This window comes from Rhinopithecus roxellana, chromosome 11 (assembly GCF_007565055.1).
Source record: "Rhinopithecus roxellana isolate Shanxi Qingling chromosome 11, ASM756505v1, whole genome shotgun sequence".
Taxonomy (NCBI): Eukaryota; Metazoa; Chordata; class Mammalia; order Primates; family Cercopithecidae; genus Rhinopithecus; species Rhinopithecus roxellana.
The window spans coordinates 12,158,526-12,176,857 of NC_044559.1; the positions used below are offsets into that span (position 1 = coordinate 12,158,526).

The 18,332-nt window shown below is 42.8% G+C and overlaps 1 pseudogene across 1 annotated transcript; it reads left to right on the plus strand.

The window, feature by feature from the left end:
* Positions 1–7,081: 7,081 nt before the first annotated feature.
* LOC104662260 lies at positions 7,082–7,597 on the plus strand (annotated as a pseudogene). The gene has a single exon (XR_004060093.1). The product of XR_004060093.1 is annotated as a nuclear nucleic acid-binding protein C1D pseudogene (transcript).
* Positions 7,598–18,332: the final 10,735 nt, after the last annotated feature.

Below are 18,332 nucleotides of genomic sequence, written 5' to 3' on the forward strand. Positions count from 1 at the left end.
ACCAAAGATGGCATTATTTCTATATGATCCTATTCCTTCATCTTTTTTACTTTACTGCATTAGCTGAAAACTGCCAGTAACACTCTATATGGAATCAGAACAATGAGAGATGGTGTCATTGTCTGAATTTCCTAAATTCGACGTGATCTTTAGCTTATATTAATAATTTTCTGCCAGAAGAGCCCCTTTGGTTCCTAGTGCAGCTTTATATCTCCCCTTTGTATAGGTTTTGAGTTAAGTGCTTTTTTCAGTGATTGCTAGAATCATGACCTTTTTTCTGCCATGTGATTTCAGTGGATTTTTTTCTATTAAAGAATATAAGGCCAGGCCTGGTGGCTCACTCCTGTATTCCCAGCATTTTGAGAGGCCAAGGGGGGTGAATCACTTGAGGTCAGGAGTTTGAGACCAGCCTGGCCAACATGGTGAAACCTCATCTCTACTAAAAATAATACAAAAATTAGCTGGGCGTGGTGGTGGGCACCTGTAGTCCCAGCTACTCAGGCGGTTGAGGCAGGAGAATGGCGTGAACCTAAGAACACAAGACTCCATCTCAAAAAAAGAATATAAGAAAAATCCACCGAAATCACATGACATGAAAAAATTCTTGGAAAAACCCACTGTAACATGATATATCCTTCTAATGTATTGCTGGGTTAGGGTTGCTCATATTTTGATTAAAATTTTTATATCTGTGTTTCTGAATGAGATTTTGCACATACTGTCTTTAGGGGTTTGGGCCATGTTAGCTTTATTTTACTTATTTTTTTATTTATTTTGAGACAGAGTCTTGCTCTGTTGCCCAGGCTGGAATGCAGTGGTGCAATCTCGGCTCACTGCAACCTCCGGCTCCCGTATTCAAGCGATTCTCATGCCTCAGCCTCCCAAGTAGCTGGGATTACAGGCTCCTGCCACCAGGCCTGGCTAACTTTTGTATTTTTAGCAGAGATGGGGTTTCACCATGTTGGCCAGGCTGATCTCGAACTCCTGGCCTCAGGTGATCCACCTGCCTTGGCCTCCCAAACTGTTGGGATTAGAGGCATGAACCCCCACGCCCGGCCCCATGTTAGCTTTAGTATGAATCAGTTATGGTACCCTCTCTTTATATACCCTGTCTATACACTATACTTCAGAGAATGCTAATTTTTAAAATCTTGTGGAAAATGACATTTATTCCTTTATTAAACATTTGGTTGACTTTTCCAGGCTGGTCTGACATTTTCTTGATGGGAAGATTTTTGAGTACTGATTCCATAGTTTAAATGATTATAAATCACAATAGTTTATTTTCGCACGAGTCGTTTTGGGAAGTTAAATTTTAACAAGAATATGCCTATTTCATCAAGATTTTCAAATTTACTGCCATAAAGCCATTTGAAATATCCTCATAATACTCATTCCTAGAGTACATGTAGTAATGTACTATTTTCATGTTTTTATTTGCACCTTTTGCTTTGTTCTTTGTTAGATTGCCAGAGGTTTCCCTTTTCAAAGAATCAGTGTTTGAAATTGATGCTCAGGTAGTATGGAGGTCATAAAATTTCTTCATGGGCAGTCACTCTGCAGGCCAAACAATGGTGCTGACAGCAGGGCTTCTGCTGGGGTGGGGTCCCAGGTAGGGGCACCCAGAGGAGGCTTGTGGCTCAGTCTTGAGCAGTAGATCTTGCCCCATCTTGGTAGGGCTCTGTCAAGTGATATCTGCATGCTCCCGGGAAGCCCTGGAGGCTGTGAAACTCACTCCTCTCCTCTCTCCACCTCAACCTGCAACAAGAAGCATCCAAACAAAACTGGAGGAGGTTTGGCAGCCAGAGTGTGATTGAGGGAATGGAGTCTAGGGGTTTTGGAGACTCTCTGCAAAGACATCTATGCCCAAGGGGAAGGATCCCAGGTACCTGAGAACTGGGGACCAGAGTGTCCAGGACTGGATCATAGTTCTACATCACGTCCAGACATAGAACTGGACCCTATAGTTGTCAGGCACATGGAGGAAGCCTTAGGAGAAAGAAGTGTAATTACCCCATGGGGTCTTCCTGCCCAAGGCTCAGACAAAATCAATTCACTGAGATCATAGCATTGTGGTAAAGAGTTGAATTTTGTGAACCTAGCCACCCCACACAGGGGATAAGGCTATTACTCAAATCAATCTCTCCAAAGGGTCAAAGGTTAGGGGTTTTTCAAAGATAGTTTGGTGGGCAGGGGGCTAGGGTATGGGTGCTGCTGATTAGGGATGGAATCATAGGGGTGTGGAAAATGCTTCTCCTGGGCTGAGTCTGCTTCTGGGTAGGGGCCACACGACTGGATGTGTTACGGGTCCAGGTAGGCCCATTCAATTGTCAGAAATGCAAAAGCTTGAAAAAACATCTCAAAAAGCCAATTTTTTTTTTTTTTTTTTTTTTTTTTTTTTTTTTGAGATGGAGTTTCACTCTTGTTGCCCAGGCTGGATTACAGTGGTGCAGTTTTGGCTCACTGCAACCTCCATCTCCTGGGTTCAAGCAATTCTCCTGCCTCAGCCTCCCGAGTAGCTGGGGTTACAGGCATGCACCACCATGCCCGGCTAATTTTATACTTTTAGAAAAGATGGGGTTTCTCCGTGTTGCTCAGGCTGGTCTGGAACTCCTGACCTCAGGTGATCTGCCTGCCTCGGCCTCCCAAATTGCTGGGATTACAGGTGTGAGCCACTGTGCCTTGACAAAAGACCAATTTTTAAAACAACTATAGGGCTGGGCGCAGTGGCTCAAGCCTGTAATCCCAGCACTTTCGAAGGCCGACATGGGTGGATCACGAAGTCAGGAGTTCGAGACCAGCCTGGCCAATATGGTGAATCCCTGTCTCTACTAAAAATACAAAAATTAGCCAGACGTGGTGGCACGTGCCTATAGTCCCAGCTACTCGGGAGGCTGAGGAAGGAGAATTGCTTGAACCTGGGAGGTGGAGGTTGCAGTGAGCCGAGTGCACTGCACTCCAGTCTGGGCAACAGAGCGAAACTCCATCTCAATAATAATAATAAAATAATTAAATCAAAAAAACTATAAACTACATTTCTCCCAAAGTCAGCAGCTTGGTCTATGTCCAGGAATGACCGGGGATAGCTTGGAGGATAGAAACAAGATGCAGTCAATTATGTCAGACTAAAATTACTGTTATAATTTTGCAAAGGTGGTTTCAGAAGGTGGCACTGTCTTTGGAGCCAATAATGGGGAGTTAGTGCCTACAGGCAGAATTGGGATTGGCTTGTCATTACTTGAGATTGTATTTTAGCTCTGGAGAGAAAGGTCTGAGCCTGGTTCTGGTGGGAATGTTGGGCCTCATTCCCTGGCAGGGGCAATTGGGACTTTGTGCAAGTTGGGAGTGTGAAATGAAGCTCTAAAGACGACCCCAAGCTCTCCAGAGGAGATGCACCTCTTGTGGCTGAAAGAGACACACAGATTAAGATGATGGGAGCCAAGTGGCCATGGTGGGGTGAGGGAAGAGCAGTCATGCATTCCTCTTTCCAGGAGAGGGCAGCTCCAGACAAACATAATGTTTGCACCTCTGAGCTAAGATGGCTCCTGAAACCAGAGCCGAGACACATGGCTAGAAATCTGCCAGCTGCCTGAAAGGGGCACCCTACAGAGACCACTGGCTTTGGGCTTAGAAACTACCCAACTGAGACGCAGTTATTTTCAACCAGTTGGGTCTGAACCAGTTTCAGTCTTTCATTTGCATGTACAGACCATATTGAGGTCTAGGGCAGGACCTTTCCCTAATTAAGCCAGGACCTCTTTTTGTCATTTGGAGCTCAATCTTTGTCTTACACTGGAGCCTGTGTCTCCCCGATCCATAGATTTTTTATTTATTTATTTTTATAGACAATAAAGCCTTTAGGCCGGGCACAGTGGGTCATTCCTGTAATCCCAGCACTTTGGAAGGCTAAGGTGGGCAGATCACTTGAGCAAGGTAATTCAAGACCAGCCTGGACAACATGGCAAAACCCCATTTCTACAAAAAATATAAAAATCAGCCTGGTTCAGTGGTCCATGCCTATCATCTCAGCTGCTCAGGAGGCTGAGGCTGGAGAACTGCTTGAGCTCAGGAGCAGAGTTTGCAGTGAACCAAGAACGTGCTGCTGCACTCCAGCCTAGGGAACAGTGTGAGACCTGGTCTCAAAAAAAGGGAAAAAAAAAAAAAAAAAAGTTTTTCTTTTTCTTTCACAGACCTCATGGTCTCTTGCTAACAGGAGTGGATAATTTGTGTTTGGTCTCAAACAAAGGACTTTGTACCCCACACAGAGTATTGAGGGCTCACAGTGTAGTCCCTCCACTCTCCAACCAGCTCCTTGCTGCAAACCAAGGTTAGAGAGAAATAGGAGGGTGGCAGGTGGCAGTCCAGGTGCAGTGGGGAGCCTGCTGTGGGGATTTAGATAGTTTGGATAGTCCCTGGTCATCTCATGATGTCTCCTTAAAGGAACTAGCCTGCCCCTCTGCAGCTTCCCCTGTCCAGGTGGAGTCCAGGTATGCAGAGCTTTCAGGTGAATAAAATATTCACTTTCTTGAAAAGTGGGTTATAGTTCTTAGCTCAGATATGATGTGGCCAAAAGAAATTCCTACAGGAAATTTCACTGGTGTTTCTATCAACTTACAGTGTTCCATCTGGATCTTAGCTCTTCTGTCACTTCATGCCCTTGGTAACCCATCACAATAGTTGAAATGTCAGCTGCAGATGTGTTGATTTCCTCAAGAATAGGAGAAGCCACTTTGGGAGGCCGAGTGGGCGGATCATTTGAGGTCAGGAGTTTGCGACCAGCCTGACCAACATCGTGAAACCCCATCTCTACTAAAAATACCAAAAAAATTAGCTGGACGTGGTGGCCTGTGCCTGTAATCCCAGCTACTTGGGAGGCTGAGGCAGGAGGATCGCTTGAACCTGGGAAGTGGAGGTTGCAGTGAGCCGAGGTCATGCCACTACACTCCAGCCTGGGCAACAGAGCAAGACTCAGTCTCAAAAAAAAAAAAAAGAATAGAAGAGGCTGAGTCTCATGGAGGAATATCTGCCTATTTGCAAGTCCATTCTATAATTTTTTAAAAAGTGGAGTTGAGTTTTATAAATACCTAGACTCACAGGGGGAAGAAAAACAATTATGGTTTCTACAAAAGTTTATTTCTTTGTGCATTATATCCCATAATCAAAATCTAAGTGCAAAATCATTACTCTCTGAAAAGATTAAGTAAAATTGTGAAATTCTTACCGAGGTGTAATTGACAAAAATGGTGCTGTGATTTTTTTGTCCTCTCTGAAATTCATGCTGAAACCTAATCTGCAAAGTAACAGTATTAAGAGGTGGGTCCTTTAAGAGATAATTGGATCATGAAGTCTCTGCCTTCATGAATGGATTAATCCATTCCTAAATGAGTGAGTTAACGAGTGAGTAGGAATAACAGGGAGTGAATTATCACGAGACTGGTACTGTTATAAAAGCCTGGCTGGCTCTCTCTCCTGCAAACCTCTCTCCATGTGATGCTGTCTACCATGTTATGATGCAGGATGAGGCCCTTACCAGAAGCCAACCAGCTGTAGCCCATGGACTGTGGACTTCCCAGCCTCCAGCACTGTAAGAAATAAATTTCATTACATGGATGTATTATATGATGAAAAAAAAAAAAGGCCGATCTCAGTGGCTCATGCCTATAATTACTGCAGCCCTGACTCTCAGCTTCACGTGGTCGTCTCACTTCAGCCTCCTGAGTGGCTGGGACTACAGGTGCCCACCACCACACCAGCTAGTTGTTCTATTTTTTGTACAGATGGGGTCTTGCTGTGTTGCCAGGGCTGGTCTCAAACTCCTGGGCTCAAGGGATCCTCCCTCCTCTACCTCCCAAAGTGCTGGGATTATAGGTATGAGACACCATGCCCCAACAGATAAACTTTAAGTAGTGATTTGGCATATAATAGGGACATGCCCTTTGATTCTTTTTTTTTTTTTTTTTTGAGATGGAGTCTTGCTCTGTTGCCCAGGCTGGAGTGCAGTGGCACAATCTCTGCTCATTGCAAGCTCCGCCTTCTGGGTTCACACCATTCTGCTGCCTCAGCCTCCCGAGTAGCTGGGACTGCAGGCACCCGCCACCACGCCAGGCTATTTTTTTGGTATTTTTAGTAGAGATGGGATATATATAAAAAATATATATTTATATATAAACATATAAAAATATTTATATACTATATGTACATATTATTTATATATTTATATAAAAATATATATTATTTATAATATATATTTTAATGTTTAATTTATGTATTTTATGTATTAAATACATAAAATTAAATACATAAAAGCTGAAGAAATATATTTATATATAAATATGTATTTTATATATTTATGTTTATATTCAAAATACATATATACTATATTTATATATTTATATTTAAAATATTTATATAAAAATATGTATATATTTTTCTGAGATGGAGTCTTGCTCAGTCTCCCAGGTTGGAGTGCAGTGGCACGATTTTGGCTCACTGAAACCTCCACCTCCTGGGTTCCAGCAATTCTCCTGCCTCAGCCTCCAGAGTAGCTGGGATTACATTATATATATATACACACACACACACACCCCATAATATATATGTTACATGTATATACTATATATAGTGTACTATATATGTAACATATATATACTATATATAGTGTGTATATATATATAGAACTCCTAGGTTCAACCAATCTGCTGCCTTGGCCTCCTAAAGTCTCGGGATCACAGGCGTGAGCTACTGGGCCCAGCCTGCGTCTTTATTTATTTAGTTCAATTGTGTCTCCCTCTGTTTCTGCACATCATGTGAGCACCTGAGCAAACATCTCCCCATGATCTTGGATGTTATAATGAATCGTGTCTTACTGGTGTACCTCTTTAGGCTTTGAGCCTGAGAGAATGACAAGCGTCTTAGAATATTTCATTTAAAAAATAAATTTTGTGCTTTTCTAATGTTTCAGGAATTTTACTTCTGTTGAAAAAAGGGCCATAAGATGCAATTATAATAAATGTATTTCTGGGAATGTAGAGAAATATTTTAAAAGACTCAGTTCCAGATCCGGCACATCGTTGATGTCATCGTTGCCCGACCGCTTTCTAGGAGGACTGGAGTCGAAGGTTGTGAGTCAGCCATAATGGCAGCTGAAGAAATTAATGAGGACTATCCAGTAGAAATTCACGAATATTTGTCAGCGTTTGGGAATTCCATTGATGCTGTGGATGAGATGCTGAAGAACATGATGTCTGTTTCTAGAAATGAGTTGTTGCAGAAGTTGGACCCACTTGAGCAAGCGAAAGTGGATTTGGTTTCTGCATACACATTAAATTCAATGTTTTGGGTTTATTTGGCAACTCAAGGAGTGAATCCTAAGGAACATCCAGTAAAGCAGGAATTGGAAAGAATCAGAGTATATATGAACAGAGTCAAGGAAATGACAGACAAGAAAAAGGCAGGCAAGCTGGACAGAGGTGCAGCTTCAAGATTTGTAAAAAATGCCCTCTGGGAACCAAAACGGAAAAATGCATCAAAAGTTGCCAATAAAGAAAAAAGTAAAAGTTAACTTTTTGGTTTTTATGTACACATAGTCAGAAAGTACATCTTTTTTTTTCCACAAAATAATTCTGTGGTAGTGCAAGGTTTAAATGTATTCTTTATTGAATTAATATATAAATTTACAGTAAATTTGTAAAGCTAAATATTTTCCTCTCCAAAGGGTGTTATCTTTATTGATTTGCACTATGAGGATTTTAACATTGTGATATATTTTATATTTACAATTTACCATCTCTTTTGATGAGACTCTTATTTCTTTATATAGGTCAGTCTTGCAAGTACCATTTTCTAAGCAGCTGTGAAATTTAAGTGAAATGTTCTTTGTAAATATTTGTACTATTTTAAATGAAATAACACACTTATACCATCCACAGACACATATAAAATACTCAATAAAGGCCAATTAATGTAGTTGATTGCACGTAGCTCCAGATACAGTTACTTCCCCAATTCATTGTCTATTTCTTCGTTCTCTTAATTATTTTGAGCTTATCAGTTGTAGCAAAAGCACACACTATTTTTCCTCTGCAGTAGTGTAGACAACATAAACAATCTCTTGGTAGAAGTTTTAATCCAGTCATTGCTTTATTTTATTTTGTTTTTTTATTTTAGATTCGGAGTTTCATGTGCAGGTTAGTTACATGGATATATTGTGTGGTGCTGAGATTTGGGCTTTTATTGATCCTGTCACTCAAAAGTGAACCTAGTATCCTATAGTTTTTCAAACCTTCCCCACTCCCTTCCTCCTCCTCTTTTGGAGTCCCCAGTGTCTTTTGTTCTCATCTTTATGTCTGTATGTACCCATTGTTTAACTCTGAGTTATAAGTGAAAACATGCAATACTTAGTTTTCTTTTTCTGCATTAATTTGCTTAGAATAATGGTTTCTAGCTGCATCCATGTTGCTACAAAGTCTATGATTTCATTCCTTTATGGCTGGGTAGTATTCCATGGTGTATATATACCACATTTTCTTTGTGCAGTACACCACTGATGGTTACCTAGGTTGGTTTCATGTCTTTACTATTGTGAATAGTGCTGTGATAAGCATACAAATGCAGGTGTCTTTTTGGTAGAATGATTTATTTTCCTTTGGACATATATCTAGTAGTGGGATTGCTGGGTTAGATGGTAATTCTATTTTTAGTTTTCTCGTTTGTTTGAGACTGAGTTTCGCTCTTGTTGCCCAGGCTGGAGTGCAATGGCGCCATCTCGGCTCACTGCAACCTCCGCCTCCTGGGTTCAAGCAATCCTCCTGCTTCAGCCTCCTGAGTAGCTGGGATTACAGGCGTGCACCACCACACCCGGCTAATTTTGTATTTTTAGTAGAGATGGGGTTTCTCCATGTTGGTCAGGCTGGTGTCGAACTCCCGACCTCAGGTGATCTGCCCACCTCTACCTCCCAAAGTGCTGGGATTGCAGGGATGAGCCCCCACGCCTGGCTGGAGCAGCCTCTTTCATCACATACTTACTGGGTCCCAAGTGGAAGTGCCCCTGCCTCATCTGCAACAGTGCAGTGGGGAGGGGAGGGGAGAGGCAAGAGATGACACCCTCTCCACGTCCATTCCCAGGCTCTTATCTTGACTCCTTCAGTGAGTAGTGCTGCGGCCATGTTTCTTTTCCTCCAATGGGGGCTTTGGTGGGCTGCACTCCCCCAACCTTGAGTGGACTGCACTGAGGGTTATGACACCAAGGGATCCGCAACTCCCCAGTGACCTCTCTCTGGTCCCCTGTACTTGCTGGAGTCAAGTGGGTTGTGGGGTATGTCTGTGGGCAGTTAGACAATGCAGTGGCACCAGTGGTGTACAATTGTTATGGTACCTGTGGCCTGGGGTTTTCAGTCCTGCAAGTGGCCATGAGGCCTGCCCAGCTCATGCTCTCCTGACCTGGTGCGTCTCTTCTGGCATCCACACTGGCAGCAGGCCCAACTGGCTAGGCTTGTTCTAAGCTGTCTGCATCTAGGTTGCTGAGCCATTCCAGGTATTCTCAGCCATGAGACCCCATGGGGAAGAAGCCTTGGCTATCAGGCCCTGCCCTTCCCGGTCCAGTCTTGCAAAGAGGGGGGCACCCAGCTCCCATGCTGGCACATGGACCCGCACAGCACTCTTTGTGCAGTGCAGTGGAGGTGTGCTGTGGGCATCCTTCTGTGAGACTGGCCAGGTGGGCAGTCTTGGGAGGTGCTGGGAGGTAGTGGGAGTGAGGTGGTAGGGGGAGTGTGGTTCAGATGCACCTGGGTCCCACGCTCAGTGTGAGACAAAGCGTCTTCGGAAATCAGCGTTTGTGGTTGTGTTTTGCTACCATGGCACAGCACAGCGAAGCCTTCTGGGCTTTGCCCAGATTCAAGCTGTGCCTCTGCTTGTTCTCCAGGCGGCTCTCCCTGGAAGTCCAAGTGTTTATGGGGATCGTGGGAGCTCCTGTAGCTAGGTCCACAGGGGTCCATGGATGGAATGTGATGCCTGAAGTTCTTTTATCACCAGCTCCTTAGATTTGGTCCAGGTCCGGGAACTGTTCCTGGCACCCAGCAACTCCAAGTAGGCTGTGAGCTTCCTCCCTCTAAAACCATGGTGTTTGCGTGGCCTCTCCATTGACCCTCTGTGTTTTCTCAAGAGATATTTGAAATGTGAATGCTTCCTCAATACGTTGGTTCCTCTTCATGGAAGAAGCACCCTCCAGTGGCTTGTAGTTGTCCGTGTTGCCTCTTTTTGCTTTAAACCAATGGTGTGATGGCCATAACCCGGGTTTGAGTATATATATATATATATATAGTTGTTATTAGGATGTGGGCCTCTAATTTTTTTTTTAATTTCCTTATTTAAAATGAGAAAAAAATATCTGTAGGTTTACCTTACCTTTCTGTTCCATTTCCTTCGCCCTCTTAAGCAAAATATTTCTTTCTGAACTCATTTCTTTCTTCATATACCCTATGTATAATATGTACCCTATGTACAGTACCAGCTAAGAGCAGGTGAGTCATGATAATGATATTCTGCTTTCATTATTTTCCTCACTTCTGCCTTCTAGGTATTCACAACTGACATAGATTTACCAAAAATTTACAGTGGCATAAGATTGTCTGCCATCTTTCTTTTTTCTTTTCTTTTCTTTTATTTTTTTGGTTGAGACGGGGTCTCTGTTGTCCAGCCTGGAGTGCAGTGGTTCTACCTCGGCTCACTGCGACCTCCACCTCCCAGGTTCAAGCGATTCTCTGCCTCAGCCTCCTGAGTAGTCGGAACTACAGGCATGTGCCACCACACCAGGCTAATTTTTGTATTTTTAGTAGAGATGGGGTTTTGTCATGTTGGCTAGGCTGGTCTCAAACTCCTGACCTCAAGTGATTCACCCACCTCGGCCTCCCAAACTGTTGGAATTACAGGCGTGAGCCACTGTGCCCAGCCCGTCTGCCATCTTTCTAGGATTTTAGGAGACAGGCCATGTATGGCCTATCTCCAGAGACAAATCTACCCATATAAAGTTTCGTATTATGTCATTTTACCAAAATAAGCAATGGGATGATTGTATCTGTCATGCGAGTCCATGTGAAGAGACCACCAAACAGGCAGGAAGGAAATTTGAGCAATAAAGCTTTTTAATCACCTGGGTGCAGGCAGGCTGAGTCTGAAAAGAGAGACAGCGAAGGGAGATAAGAGTAGGGCCGTTTTATAGGATTTGGGTAGGTAAAGGAAAATTACAGTCAAAAGGGGGTTGTTCTCTGGTGGGCAGGAGTGGGAGTCACAGGGTGCTCAGTGGGGGAGCTTTTTGAGCCAGGATGAGCCAGGAAAAGGACTTTCACAAGGTAATGTCATCACTTAAGGCAAGGACCGGCCATTTTCACTTCTTCTGTGGTGGAATGTCATCAGTTAAGGTGAGGCAGGGCATTTTCACTTTTGTGATTCTTCAGTTACTTCAGGCCATCTGAGCACATCCGTGCAAGTCACAGGAGATTCAATGGCTTAGCTTGGGCTCAGAGACCTGACAGTATCCATCAGCGTATCAACCAAGAAAAATAACTAGTATATATTTAGAGATGTGTTGCAAGGAACTGGCTTATGTGATTATGGACGATCACTTGAGAAAGTCCAAAGTCCATAGGAAAGGTTGGGCGAGAGGTGATGCTGTTGTTCACAGGCAGAATTTTTTTTATGGAAGACTCAGTTCTGCTTTGAAGGCCTTTTTTCCAACTGATTATTTCAATAATCAGGACCACTTATTTAAAGTCAACTGGACCAGGCATGGTGGCTCATGCCTATAATCCCAGCACTTTGGGAGGCTGAGGCGGGCAGATCACCTGAGGTCAGGAGTTCGAGACCAGCCTGGCCAACGTGACAAAACCCTGTCTCTACTAAAAGTACAAAAATTACAGGCATGTGATGGCACATGCCTGTAATTCCAGCTACTCGGGAGGCTGAGGCAGGAGAATTGCTTGAACCTGGGAGGTGGAGGTTGCAGGGAGCTGAGATCATGCCACTGCACTCCTGCTTGGGCAACACAGTGAGACTGTTAAAAAAAAAAAAAAGCCATCTGCTTTAGGATGCTGAGGAACATGACAAAACCAATGAATCCATGAGCATGAGCCCACTGCTGTAACTTACTTGCTAGGAAGTGAGCTCCTTGGTTGGAAGCAATGTTGTATGGCGTACTAAGACAGCAGAGAAGGTATTCTGTAAGTTTACAGATAGTTCTTTTGGCTGAAGGATTGGGTGCAGGGAAGGCAAAAGCATATCCAGCATGTCCATTCCAGTAAGAACAAACTTCATTCCTTCTACAGTGGTAGTGGTTGAATGTAATTATTTTTCCTCTAGATACAGCTTATCACCCTGGGTGATGGTGCCACACTGGGGACTCAGTGTTAGCCTCTGATGCTTTCTGTAGGTATGATTAAGAGTGTTCAATGGTGATAAATTGCCACATTTAGTCATGAACCCAGTGCCCTCTCTATTACTGGAACTGGTCATTAGTGCTTTTAAAGTTTGGTTTTTTTTTGGGGGGGGGGGGATGGAGTCTTGCTGTCACCCAGGCTGGAATGCAGTGGTGTGATCTCGGCTCACTGCAACCTCTGCCTACGGGCTCAAGCAATTCTCTTGCCTCAGCTTCCTGAGTAGCTGGGCTTACAGGTGCCAGCCACCATGCCTGGCAAATTTTTGTGTTTTTAGTAGAGACGGGGGGGTTTCACCATGTTAGTCAGGCTGGTCTTCAGCTCCTGACCTCATGATTCACTTGCCTTGGCCTCCCAAAGTGTTAGGATTACAGTCGTGAGCCACCGTGCCTGACCAGTGCCCTTAAAGTTTGTTTGATTAGAGAACCAATCTTAGAAACCCAGAATCAATTCAGAAAACTCATCTATAATATTCTTTGTTATACAGCCACTAACAGTACCAATATCTGTCAGTCAAAATTCGACCAGAGAAACAGAATCAGTTTTCAAGGAAATTGACTTACACAATTGTGGGGACTGACTAGGCAGGAAGGAAATTTGTAGGGAAAGGTGATTTGACACTCTCAGGCAGGAGCTAAAGTTGTTCTCCAGTCCCACCCACATTATATTGAATAATCTGTTTTAGGTAAAGCCAATTGATTTTATATATTAATCACACGTGCAAAATGCATTTATAGCAACACCTGCATTCATGTTTGATTGATAAACAGCAGAGCTTAGACTAGCTAACTTCACACATGGCCAGACCACCACATTGATGATGGAATAAAACATGTTTCAGGAAAAGCTGAGGAAAATGTGAAAAGTACAAAGTATGGCGAGACTCTCCTTTTTTTTGAGAAGGTGTCTCGCTTGCTCTGCTGCCCGGGCTGGAGTGCAGTGGTGCGATCTCAGCTCACTACAAGCTCCACCTCCCGGGTTCATGCCATTATCCTGCCTCAGCCTCCCCAGCAGCTGGGATTACAGGCCCATGCCGCCACGCCCGGCTAATTTTTGTATTTTTAGTAGAGACGGGGTTTCACCATGTTAGCCAGGATGATCCACCTGCTTTGGCCTCCCAAAGTGCTGGGATTACAGGCTTGAACCACCGCACCTAAACTCCATTTGTTAAATAACATGGCCAAGCCAAATAATTAAGAGTTAAAAGAACCTGAACACAGAGAAGAAAATGCTTAAATATGTGTAAACTAGAGGGCACAGAACCAAAGTCATATTTGGAAAAGTATCATGATAGATGCAAAATTACCTAGTAGAATCTGTACTACTTAAAATTCAACTTACCCTTAATCTAATTACTTCAAAATCCTTTTATAATGGTGTTAAATATTTAATGATGGGATTAAGTAGAAAGGTATTTAACAAATGGGTGTGTCCAGGTTCAGTGGCTCATGCCTGTAATCCCAGCACTTTGGGTGGCCAGGTGGGCGGATCACCTGAGGTCAGGAGTTGGAGAGATGGGTGGGCCATCCTGAGTTTCGTTGTATCTTGTGTCCCTGGCAGTTTTTCAGTGAAGCCACTAGACTCGGGAATGCAGGCCACCCTTCCCAGTATGGATTTGGCCAAAAGTTCAAATGGTAAGTTCCTATCAGCCTGCTCACTGTTCTCTGTGTTGATTCCAAAGGCCTTGTTTGTTTTCCAGAGTTTATGAAAGTTTAAATCATGACTCAGCATGGTGGCTCACGCCTGTAATCCTATCACTTTGCGAGGCCGAGGTGGGAGGATCACCTGAGGTCAGGAGTTCGAGAACAGCTTGGCCAACATGGTGAAACCTCGTCTCCACTAAAAATACAAAAATTAGCTGGACGTGGTGACGGGCACCTGTAATCCCAGTTACTCGGTAGGTTGAGGCAGGAGAATTGCTTGAAACCAGGAAGTGGAGGTTGCAGTGAATTGAGATGGCGCCATTGTACTCCAGCCTGGGTGATAGAGCGAGACTCTGTCTCAAAAAAAAAAAAAAAGTTGAAGTCAAAACCATGATTAGAAGGATATGCTTTAATTTTTAGTTTTTTACATGATATTTACTTATTTTATTAATTTTATGTATTTTTCTAATTCTGTTGCTTCTTATTTTCTTGCATGTACTGTTGTGGAATTTCTGTAAGCTTTTGCTCTGTATTCTTAGATCATTGCCTATCATATTTCCTAAAATATGAATTTACACCTATATGTATCCTTACTAGCATGACTTAAGATATGTTGCTAAAGTAAAAATATAGAGTCATCATTGGATATATTGGTTTTCCATCTGAAATAAACGTAATGTGCTCATGCCAATAATTTTTTTTTGTATTTTTATTTTATTTTATTTTTATTTATTTATTTATTTATTTTTTTATTATACTTTAAGTTCTAGGGTACATGTGCATAACGTGCAGGTTTGTTACATATGTATACTTATGCCATGTTGGTGTGCTGCACCCACCAACTCGTCAGCACCCATCAATTCATCATTTATATCATGTATAACTCCCCAATGCAATCCCTCCCTCCTCCCCCCTCCCCATGATAGGCCCCAGTGTGTGATGATCCCCTTCCCGAGTCCAAGTGATCTCATTGTTCAGTTCCCACCTATGAGTGAGAACATGCGGTGTTTGGTTTTCTCTTCTTGTGATAGTTTGCTAAGAATGATGGTATTCTTCATATTCTTTTATTCCTTTTCATCTTTGCTAGGCTCACTAGAAAGAGAGGCCCGGCGAAAGAGGATTGTTTTGAACCAGCATCAAAAAGATACCCTCCAGGCGTGGTTTGAAAAGAATCCTTATCCTGGTATAGCTGCCAGGGATCAACTGGCCAAAGAAATTGGCATTCCAGAGCCTAGAATTCAGGTAGGCATTTGGTTTCTATTTAATTTCTTTCAAATTTAGGTAAAGAGAAAAGCTAGGCTAAGCACTTTCAAGCAATTCTCTTAGTTCTCGTATTTTGCCAAGAAGTTTATTCCTGTTATGTAGAGGAAAAAATAAAACAGAATCAATAACTCTGTATCTCTTTTTTTTTTTTTTTTTTGAGACAGGATGCCACTCTGTCACTCAGACTGGAGTGTAATGACTCAATCACAGCTCACTGCAGCCTCAACTTCCTTGGCTCAATCAATCCTTCCATCTCACCTTTCCAAGTAGCTGGGACTACAGGCATATGCCACCATGACCAGCTAATTATTATTATTATTTTTTTTCTTTGAGACTGAGTCTCACTCTGTTGTCCAGGCTAGAATGCAATGGCACAATCTCGGCTCACTGCAGCCTCCACCTCCTAGGTTCAAATGATTCTGCTGCCTCAGCCTCCCGAGTAGTTGGGACTACAGGCATGCACCACCACACCTGGCTAATTTTAGTATCTTTAGCAGAGACAGGGCTTCGCCATGTTGGCCAGGCTGTTCTGGAACTCCTAACCTCAGGTAATCTGCCTGCCTCTGCCTCCCAAAGTGTTGGGATTACAGGCGTGAGCCACTGCACCCCATCCCAGCTAATTTAAAAAAGTTTTTGTATAGATATGGTCTTGCCATCTTGCCCAGGCTGGTCTGAAACTCTTGGGCTCAAGCAATCTTCCCACCTGTTTCCCAAAGTGCTGAGATTATAGGTGTGAGCCACCACATCTGGCCCTAATTTTTTTAAAGCTAATGTCCCTAATTTGATTCATACACAAGAAATTCTATATTGAATTATTTTAAATAAAATTATTGATGCAATAATTAAACTAAGATAATTTTTTAACTTATTAAAGAGATAAAGTATATAATTGTCCCAAGTGAGATGATATTTAAACCAATGAAGACAAGTGAATATGTCTTTTTAGGGGTAAAAATTGAGTTCGGGTTTTAGCATCTAATATATAATCTCTGATTAATTGGTTATAATGACCTCAATTTTTGAAAATGCTCAAGAGAATAAAATTTTCTTAAGTTTTTAATTGCCTGATTGTTTCTTCCTGCCTACTGAGCAGATGAAACCAAGTCACTGAGACCAAGGCATTGCAATAAATAATTTAATTGACATGAGGTTGGCCACACCACGTGGAGATGTAGTTATCACTTAAATCAACCTCCCTGAAAATTCAGAGGCTAGGATTTTTCAAGGATAGTTTGGCAGGTAAGGGAATGGATGTACTTGATTAGTTGGGAATGTAATCATAAGGGTGTGGAATATGGTCCTCCTGTGCGGAATCTGCATCTGGGTGGGCCCACAGGGTGGTCAGCAGTCTGGGTGGAGCTATCAGTTGTCAGAAGGTCAAAAACCTGTAAAGACATCTCAAAAGGCCAATCTTGGTTCTACAATAGTGATGTTATCTGGAGGAATAATTGGGGAAGTTGTGACCTGTGGAATAATGGCTGGTAATCCTTTAGGTCTACGCGTCAGTAGAATTCAGGCTCCTCTTATCCTCCTATCCTGGTGGTCTTTCATTAGCTTTACAAAGGCAGTTTGGGGGAAGGGCTGTTATCATTTAAACTATAAACTAAATGTCTCCCAAAGTTAGCTTCGCCCAAGCCCAGGAATGCCTAGGGATGGTTTGGAGGCTAAAGGCAAACTGAGCTGGGTGTGGTGGCATGCATCTGTAGTCTCAGATACTTGGGAGGTTGAGGCAGGAGAATAGCCTGAGCCTGGGAGGTGGAGATTGCAGTGAACCAATATTGCACCATTGCACTCTACACTGGGCCTAAAAGCAAGACCCTGTCTCAAAAGTAGATAAATTAATTAATAAAAGCAAGGTGGGTGCTGGTTAGGTCAGATTTCTTCCATTGTCATAATTTTCTCACTGTTACAATTTTTGCAAAGGCAGTTTCATGTTTAGATGATCTATTCTGGGTATGGGAGATAGGGCTTACTCAAATTCCGGTAATAAAATTGCTGCATGTGAGAACAACTGGTGATTGGCTGCCTGAGAGGCACTGAGCTCGTTGGAACCTATGGTGAGAAGGAAAGGCCAGGAAACAACGTAAGGTGCTGTTAGCTCTCATACGGCATTTACAAAGGTATTCATTCATTAGTTTAGATTCCAGCTGTGTGTAAGACTTTTTATCTAAAAATATTTTGATTAATTAATTTAGAGAACAGATATAGGCTTTGAGCACAATGCTTGGGAATTAAGAGCAGATCAATAGTGCCTACGAAAATAGTCAAACTCTATAAAATATTTTGTATTTTTTTGTTTTTTAACTTTTTGGGTTTTTTTTTTCTTCTGTTTTCTTTTTCTCTTTCTCTTTTCTTTTTGTTTTTTCTTTTTTTTGAGAAGGAGTTTTTGCTCTGTTGCTCAGGCAATCCACCCGCCTCGGCCTCCCAAAATGCTAGGATTACAGGCGTGAGCCACCGCACCTGGCCTGGCCTGTATTTCTTAAAAGTGTATCATTGAAGTCTCATGTCTCCCTAGAATGTATAAAACCAAGCTGCATCCTGACTACCTGGGGCACATGTTCTTAGGACCTCCTGAGGGCTGCATCATGGGCCAGGATCACTCATACTTGGCTCAGTGCATTTCTTTAAATATCTTACAGATGTTATGCAGAAGTTAAAAAAACTAAAAGTTAAAAAAGGCCGGGTGCAGTCGCTCACGCATGTAATCCTAGCATTTTGGGAGGACCAAGGCGGATGGATTACTTGAGGTCAAGAATTCGAGACCAGCCTGGCCAACATGGTGAAACCCCATCTGCACTAAAAATACAAAACAGCTGGGCCTGGTGGCGGGCACCTATAATCCCAGCTACTCGGAAGGCTGAGGCAGGAGAATTACTTGAATCCAGGAGGCAGAGGTTGCAGTGAGCCAAGATCACACCACTGCACTCCAGCCTGGGAGGTAGAACAAGACCTTGTCTAAAAAATAAATAATAAATGTGCCCACCTCAGCCTCCTGAGTAGC